Source organism: Hevea brasiliensis, chromosome 3 (assembly GCF_030052815.1).
Source record: "Hevea brasiliensis isolate MT/VB/25A 57/8 chromosome 3, ASM3005281v1, whole genome shotgun sequence".
NCBI lineage: Eukaryota > Viridiplantae > Streptophyta > Magnoliopsida > Malpighiales > Euphorbiaceae > Hevea > Hevea brasiliensis.
The window spans coordinates 89,792,855-89,802,300 of NC_079495.1; the positions used below are offsets into that span (position 1 = coordinate 89,792,855).

General features: G+C 34.1%; 1 non-coding gene across 1 annotated transcript; it reads right to left on the minus strand.

Moving 5' to 3' along the window:
- Window positions 1-2,679: 2,679 nt before the first annotated feature.
- LOC131178863 (small nucleolar RNA R71) lies at window positions 2,680-2,786 on the minus strand. Its single transcript, XR_009147871.1, has one exon. It is a non-coding gene; the product is annotated as a small nucleolar RNA R71 (small nucleolar RNA).
- Between the last annotated feature and the right edge of the window lie 6,660 nt (window positions 2,787-9,446).

Sequence of the window (9,446 nt, forward strand, 5' to 3'; positions counted from 1 at the left end):
ACAGAGGAGGCACTGTCTGAGTTTTCAGTAAAATAAATTGTGATATAAAAAGAAAAAATTTCCACAAATGGATAACCTGAATAAATGAACTTTAAAATTTACAATGGACATGTGATAAATGCATAATTTATTAATTTTACTCTCATCACATTTAGTATTTCTAGTATATTTTTATGCATAATTCAGTTGACTAAAGTATATTCATCATTTAGGCATATATTTAGATAATTGTGGAATAATTGTGTTAAATGGAGAAATTTTCAGTCTTTGACCTTTGCTATATTTTTCAGGTGTTTCTAAAGTTGTGGGTCTCCAAATTGATTCCTGTTTAATCCATTGAAAAGCTAAGATAGTGCACTTCAAATGATAAAGAGGGACTAAAGGCCAAATCAGTCTCCAAGGTTGACAAAATGAGTTATGGATCTATTACAAAAGCCCACACTTGATTATCACAACCAATTTTAGTATTTATTTTGTGTCTGGAGTTCCAGAGGTCCAAATGAAGCAAGCGTAAGCCCAATTGAACCTTAAGAGCCACCTCTACAATGTCTATGAAGGGCTGGAAGCAAGATAAGATTATTTTAATTGTCAAAAATGGCAATGAAGTCGTCACTATAGGCTAGACCATCTATCAGAACTAGTCCCGATTTTTGGGCCATAACTTGAGCTGTAGACCTCAGATTTAGGCAAATGAGTAGCCGTTGGAAAGCTAAGAAATAGGGCTACAACTTTCCTGAAGAGAGTAGAGACAGATTCAGAAAGGAGGATGCTGAAAATCATCCTTGATTTTAGAGACATGAATGCAGGCTGAAAATCTATCTTTTGAATTTGAAAACTTTTCCTAGTTTGGTTCCTATCTTTAGGATTAGGTTTTTAATTATAAATGCATCTTTGGGCAGCAGCTAAAACACACCATTCAGCAGCCTCTCGATCTCAAAAACACCTGCATTCTCCATTCTTTTTTTTTTTTTTAGATTTCTTCTTTAATTTTTTGTAAGTCATAAATATGAGTGGCTAAGTTTTTAATTTAGTTCAAGGGATTCAAGTTCTTTTACGTGATTTGTGAGACCAAGTTCTTAATTTAATTTATGTCTTTTTGAATATCTATTATTTTCTGATTTCATTGTCTTTGATCTATTGAATGATTTGCTAAAAAGGTCTATTAGTTAATTATTTGATGTGGTCAATTGCTAGTTCATCTTCATAATCTGTAATTATTGTGTAAGACTGAACATGAGTAGCAATTAGATTTATTGATTATGATCCCAGTTTTCGATAATAACCTAAGGAAACAATATGGTGAATTGAATGATTTATGCTTCATAAATTGTTATTCAGCTTAACTACTTCCTATTCTTAATGCAGTTATTAATTTGATGAGGATTGCTTAATACCAATTCGATTAATAATTAGAGTCAACAAGAGTGCTGGGCTCGAATTGATGAGTATAGGGAAGTTAGGGATTTTACCTCGCTGTTTGGTAAATCTACGTTAAGTATTCAATAAGATATAATTGTATTTCTTTTGTCTATGATCGAATCAATGCATTGGAATGCGAAATACCTTGGACTGAAGTCTGTTTAATTTGAGAGTTTCATATTGATTTTAGTTCTTAATTTCTGATTTCTTCTTTGGATTGTGAATTACCCCCCCCCCCCCCCCCACAACCATTGTTTCTTTTTCCATTACACAAGTGCACGAAATTTAGTAATTCAATCTCTAGGGGTCGACCTGGACTTATCATTTATTACAGAAAATATTTTATTACTGGTAATTTCAGTTAATTTAATTTCTGGTGGATTCAATACTCATCAAGAATTTTGGCGCCATTGCTAGGAATTGAAATTTATTAGCTTTTGTGTTTTTAGTGTTAGGATATTTTGTTATTAATTTTGTTTGTGAGTTGTTGCTGTTTTTAGGTTTTCAAAAAAAAAAAAATTTTTACAGTGTTACTATTCATCAAGAAGTTTGATTGAATTTGGAGGGTGGCCCATACCTATTTTGAAGGAAACGACGTTCTGATCAAAACCAAGCAATCCATAGGATTCCTTGGCCCCACCCTCTTGAGGCCAAATTCGATTGTTTTCTATAGTTTGGAGGCATTTTTCTGTTTTTACTTTGATTTCTTTTTGTTTATGACAAGAACTTCTCAAATTGGTGAGTTGATCTTTGATCCAGAAGTAGAAAAAACAGCTAAACAGTTGAGAAAATTGGCTAAGCAAGCTAGGCAGATTCCGAGTACATCTGAAGGAGTCCAATCTCCAAAGGAGTTAAGTTCAGATTTAGATTTGGATTCAAATTTCAAAAACGAAACCATGGCTGCTAGAACTTTGAAAGAGTTGGCTACTTCTGATCTAAACCAACAACCTTTATGTATTCAATATCCTGCTTTAAATGTTGCTTTTGAGTTAAAATCTGGACTAATCCATTTGTTGCCTAAGTTTCATGGTCTTGCAGGTGAGGATCCACATAAGCATTTAAAGGAATTTCATGTTGTGTGTTCCAGCATGAAACCTCAAGAAGTTTCCGAGGATCAAATCAAACTTCGAGCTTTCCCTTTTTCACTGGAAGGTGCAGCTAAGGATTGGTTGTATTACCTTCCTTCCGGATCTGTCAACTCATGGAATGGGATGAAGCAAAATATTTTTGGAGTAGTATTTTCCTGCTTCCCGTGCTGCCATTATAAGAAAAGAAATTTGTTACATCCGACAGTACAATGGAAAGAGCTTGTATGAGTACTGGGAGCGATTTAAGAAGCTATGTGCAAGCTGTCCCCATCATTAAATAAGTGAGCAGCTATTGATTCAGTATTTCTATGAGGGATTTCTACCAATGGACCACAATATGATAGATGCTGCCAGTGGAGGAGCTTTGGTTGACAAAACACCAGATGAAGCAAGGAGGCTGATTGCTAACATGGCAGCAAACTCTCAGCAGTTTGGAATGAGAATGGATCACACACCTAATAAGGTTAATGAGGTAAGTACATCTAACCTTGAGAAACAGATTTCTGATTTAACTTCTTTGGTAAGGCAATTGGCTGTAGGGAAAATGCAAACTGTTTAGGTATGTGGGATTTGTTCGGGTTCGGGTCATGCTACTGACATGTTTCCTACATTACAAGAGGATGAATCAATGCAACATGTTAATGCAGTAGGAAATTATGGACAGCCATAACACAGGTATGATCCCTTTCCCAATACTTATAATCCAGGATGGCGAGATCATCCTAATCTGAGTTATGAGAATTAACCGGTGCAAAACTGATACTAGCAGTAGAGACAAGTGAATCAATCACCTCCGCCTCCCTCAAATCAAGGTATGTCACTTGATGAAATTGTTAAGGCTTTGGCCAACAATACACAACAGTTTTAACAGGAGACCAGAAATAGCGTTCAAAACATAGAGAGGCAGATTGGTCAGTTAGCTTCATCTGTGAGCAAGCTTAAAGCTCAAGGTTCTGGAAAGCTTCCATCACAAACAGTCATGAACCCTAGAGAAAGTGCGAGTGTGATATTGTTGCAGAGTGGGAAAGAAGTTGATAATTAGACTCCACATGAGCCAATAAAAGAGAAGAAGCAAGGAGCAAAAGAATCTAAAGTTCCTGAAGATGAGGTAAATATTGAACCTAAACTGAATAAGGTTAATAATTATGTTCTTCCTCCATTCCCATGCAGGTTGGCTAAAAATAAGAAAGAAGAACAAGAGAAAGAAATTTTGGAAACTTTCAGGAAGGTAGAGGTTATTATACCTTTACTTGATGCGATCAAATAAGTTTCCAAGTATGCTAAATTCCTTAAGGAACTATGCACTACAAAGCGCTAGTTGAGGAATAATGAGAAGATCAGTGTGGGGGAAAATGTGTTAACATTGATTCAGCAAAAATTACCCTCTAAGTGTAAGGATCTAGGTTCATTTTCTATTCCCTGCAGAATAGGTGATTCTAAATTTGAACGTGCAATGACAGATTTAGGAGCATCTATTAATGTCATGTCATATTCAGTTTTCCATACTTTAAATTTGGGTCCTTTGAAAGAAACCAGTGTCATTATTCAGTTAGCTGATCATTCTAATGCTTACCCATTCGGAGTAGTTGAAGATTGTTGGTGTAGGTTGGAGAATTGATTTTTCCTGCAGATTTTTACATTCTGGATATGAAGGATAGTGCTCTCTCATCAAATTCAGCTTTGATTTTGTTTGGAAGACCTTTTCTAAAAACTGCCAAGACAAAAATTGATGTGGATGAGGGTACCTTAACTATGGAGTTTGATGGAGAGAATGTCAAATTTAATATCTTTGATTCCATGAAGTATCCTGCTGATGATCATTCTATTTTTTCTGTCGTTTCTATTGATGTTATTGATACATTTGTGCAAGATGTTTTTGAGTTAAGCATGGAGGATGAGTTAGAAAGAAAATCACATTTATATGAATTAGAGGAAATTCGCCTTAAGGCTTATGAGAATTCTAGGATCTATAAAGAAAAGACAAAGGCATTCCATGACAAACTAAGGAAGCAGTTTGTGATTGGGTAAAAAGTTTTATTGTATAATTCCATATTAAAGCTGATGCTTGGTAAGTTGCATTCTCATTGGATTGGACCCTTTGTTGTTACTAATGTGGTTCCTTATGGTGCAGTTGAAATTCAAAGTTTAGGAACTAACAAAGTGTTCAAGGTCAACGGTCATGAACTCAAGCCATTTTATGAGGGGTTTCAGGAGCATTCAGTGGATAAGGAGCTTTTCCATGTCGAGCTAACGATGATAAACAAAAGCACTTCTTGGGAGGTAACCCATGGGTGGCTTGTTAGCCACAATCAGATTTGTTTTCTTTCCCTTATCTTATTTTATTTTATTTTCTAGTATTTTTTCCTTTTCCTTTGCATTTGGCCTTTACATTGGGGACAATGTAAGTTTTAAGTGTGGGGGAGGAGAAATTTATTGCTTTAATTTAAAAATAAAATAAAATAAAATAAATAAATTTATTCTTATAAGCTTGATTCATGATTCTATATTAATTCCCGGAGAGAAGTGCTTTGTCCTTGAAATGACTTTTCTATTTTAGATTGAATTTTTGAAATTTTAGGCAAGGTAATAGTAAATTTAATGATGGATTTTCCCTCTTCTCCATACCATAGAGCAATTTTCTTTTTCTACACAAATCATTTAGGCTTGATTTAATGGTGAAATGATTAGTTATGTGTACTTTAAACTAGTGTCATGCATATTTCAAAACTTTATTTAATCTATCAGGGCACTTTATAATATGTAGATGCATAAATTAAGAGAAATAAAAGATTGAACTTGAAAATTACTCTGCTATTTTAGTTAAGCAAACTAACCAGGGGTCTTCATGAACCCCATGTCGATTTTCAGGCCAAAAGCTAGCTAGGATATGAGCAATGTACTTTTTGAAGGTGACGGGCAAAAAAAAAAAAAAAGTAGTAACTGTGACAAGAGAGAAGTATCAATTTCAAAATAAAAAAAAAAAAAATCTCCCCTAAGATTTGCAAAGAGCTATAATTGTTGTGCCTTGATAAATTAGCCTTGTATTTTGGTGTGTATTGATTTAAAATTTTATAGAACTTTAATTGTGTGAGCTTAATTTATTCAAGCCTTTTGTTTTATGTTGGAAAAATTGTTAATATATTGGTATGGTGTTGATGGAATTTATTGTGATGGATATTACCTTACTTGCCTCTTCTTACAAGCTTTTAATCTTTTATTAGAGAATGTTTGTAATAGGGTAAAGTTAAGGAACTTCTAAGTGGAGTTGATTGAGAATTTAAGTCATGCTTGAGGACAAGCATGGAATAAGTGTGGGGGAATTTAATAAGTGTATAATTTATTAATTTTATTCCCATCATATTTAGTGTTTCTAGTATGTTTTTATGCATAATTCAGTTGACTAAAGTATATTTATCATTTAGGCATATTTTTAGATAGTTGTAGAATAATTGTGTTAAATGGAGAAATTTTCAACATTTAACTTTTGCTGTATTTTTCAGGTGTTTCTAAAGTTGTCGGTCTCCAAATTGATTATTGTTTAATCCATTGAAAAGCTAAGATAGAGCACTTCAAATGATAGAGAGGGACCAAAGCCCAAATCAGTCTCCAAGGTTGACAAAATGAGCTATGGATCTATTGCAAAAGCCCGCACTTAAATGTCACGATCAGTTTCAGTATTTATTTTGTATCTGGAGTTCCAGAGGCCCAAATGAAGCAAGCCCAAGCCCAATTGAACCTTAAGAGTCACCTCTACAACGTCTATGAAGGGCTGGAAGCAAATTATGCAAATTCTAACAAACTATAAAAATTAAAAGGTAAAACTCAATAAACACTATTTTTGCAATTCAATAAAGCTCACATCAGTCCTAAATATCAAAATTGATCCTCATTCAAGTTGCTTTTCACAAAATTTACACAAGACACAACTTTAAACATATGCTATCAAATAGATTTTCTATATCAGCGAGTTAACAAAAGTTTAAAAGTGTTACTGTTCACAGGGACTGGATAAATGCAGAAATTTGCTTTATACTTGCTCCCTCTCAATTCTTCCCTTTTTGCTACAAGTCTCAATTTGCCCAATCTTCATGAATGACCTACAAAAGATAAACAAATATCACCCTTGAGTTTAATGAGGGTAAAAACAAAAATAAAATGAAATAGAAAATTAATAAACTATAAAAGGACACGCTTGAGTTGCCTCCCAAGAAGCACTTGTTTAAGGTCTTAAGCTTGACCTTCCAATCCAATTCACCTAAATATCCCCAGTTGGGGAACTAAGCCATGAAACCTCTACAACTTTTTATATGGGCTCTCTAACAATATAGTGCTTTAATCTTTGCCCATTAACTTTTAAAAGTACTTGAGGTTTCATTCCCTATCTCCACAGCTCCATATGGATATACCTTTGTAATTGTGTAAGGCCCTGACCATCTTAACTTCAATTTTCCACAAAATAACCTTAACCTGGAATTATATAAGAGAACAACATCTCCCTCTTGAAATTCTTTACTTCTAATGTGTTTATCATGCCATCTCTTAGTTCTTTCCTTGTAAAGCTTGGCATATTCATAAGCATCCAGTCTAAGTTCCTCAAGTTCATTTAATTGCAACATTCACTTTTCTCCTGTAGTCTTTAAGTCAAAATTCAGTCTCCTTATAGCCTAATATGCTCTATGCTCTAACTCTAAAGGTAAATGGCAAGCTTTCCCATAAATCAATCTAAAAGGGGTGGTGCCAATGGGAGTTTGAAAAGCTGTTCTATAGCCTAAAGAGCATCATCCAACTTTAATGACCAATCTTTCCTTGAACTGTTCATTATTTTCTTAAGAATCCTTTTCAACTCTCTATTTGAAATCTCCACTTGACCACTAGTTTGTGGATGGTAGGGTGTTGCAACCTTATGCTTAACTCCATATTTTTGTAATAATCTCTTAAATTGATGGTTGCAAAAATGAGAACCTCCATCACTTATAATGGCACATGGAGCTCCAAATCTTATAAAAATGAACTTCTTTAAGGAATTTAACCACAACTCTAACATCATTAGTTGGAAATGGTATAGGTTCAACCCATTTGCTCACATAATCTACTCCAACCAAGATGTAGTTGTGTCCAAAGGATGATGGGAAAGGTCCCATAAAGTCAATGTCCCACACATCAAATAGTTCCACTTCCAATATGTTTTGGAGGGGCATTTCATCTCTTTTTGAGATATTTCCTATCCTTTGACACCTATCACATGCATTTATAAACTTTTTTACATCTCTAAACATATGTAGCCAAAAGAATCCTGCTTGAAGGACTTTTTCTGCAGTCTTTGTAATACTCATATAACCCCCATAAGGTGAATAATGGCAATCTCTAATGACATCCCCTATCTCCTCATCTGCTAAGCATCTCCTAATCAGCCCATCTCCACACCTTTTAAACAAAAATGGCTTTTCCCAATCATATTCCCTCACATCAAAAAGAAATTTCTTCTTTTGTTGCCATATCAAATCAGGTGGAAGGATTCCACACACCAAATAGTTTACAAAATCTGCATACCAAGGGATCTTTGCACTAGTGGTTGCCAACAGCTGCTCATTAGGAAAATAATCATCTATTGGAAGCTCTTTCCCCAAATTTCTCCTTGTTTTTGTCTCAATCTGAATAAATGATCTGCTACTACATTTTCTACTCCTTTTTTGCCTTTAATTTCCAAATCAAACTCTTGAAGGAGTAATACCCACCATATCAACCTAGGTTTGGCCTCTTTTTTCTGAATGAGATACTTGATAATTGCATGATCTGTGTACACTATTACCTTAGACCCCATAAGATAGGACCTAAATTTATCTACTGTAAATACCACTGCTAAAAACTCTTTCTCTGTAGTAGAATAATTTATTTGAGCATCATCTAAGGTCCTACTTGCATAATATATTAAATACACCTTCTTATCATTTCTTTGTCCTAAAATAGCCCCAATGGCAAAGTCACTAGCATCACACATCAACTCAAAAGGTAATGATCAATCAGGTGGCTATATAATAAGAGCAGATATCAAAGCTTCTTTTATCCTATAAAAAGCATTCACACAATCAGTATCAAAATGAAATTCCATATCTTTACTTAATAAATTAGTAAGAGGTTTAGAAATCTTAGAAAAATCCTTGATGAATCTCCTATAAAATCCAGCATGCCCCAAGAAACTCCTCACTCCTTTCACAGATGTTGGGGGTGGCATTTTCTCAATAATTTCTACTAATAGGTGTCAAATCCACCAGAAATTTAATTAACTGAAATTACCAGTTGTGAAATATTTTCTGCAATACGTGGTAAGTCCAGGTCGAACCCTAGAGACTGAATTATTAAATTTTGTGCACTTGGAAAAAGAAACAAAGGTTGGGGGAGGGGGGGGGGGGAGGGGTAATTCGCAATCCAAAGAAGAAATCAAAAATAAAAAATTAAAATCTAAAATTAAATAAGAAACTCTCAAATTAAACAAACTTTAGTCCAAGGTAATTCTCATTCCAATGCATTGATTCGATCATAGACAAAAGAAATACAATTATATCTTATTGAATACTTAACGTAGATTTACCAAACAGCGAGGTAAACCCCTGACTTCCCTATACTCATCAATTCGAGCCCAGCACTCTTGTTGACTCTAATTATTAACTGAATTGGTATTAAGCAATCCTCATCAAATTAATAACTGCTTTAAGAATAGGAAGTAGTTAAGTTGAATAACAATTTATGAAGCATAAATCATTTAATTCACCCTATTGTTTCCTTAGGTTATTATCGAAAACTGGGATCATAATCAATAAAACCTAATTGCTACTCATATCCAATCTTACACAACAATTATGAATTATGAAGATGAACTAGCAATTGATTACATTAAACAATTAACTAATAGGCTTTTCTAGCAAATCATTCAATAGATCA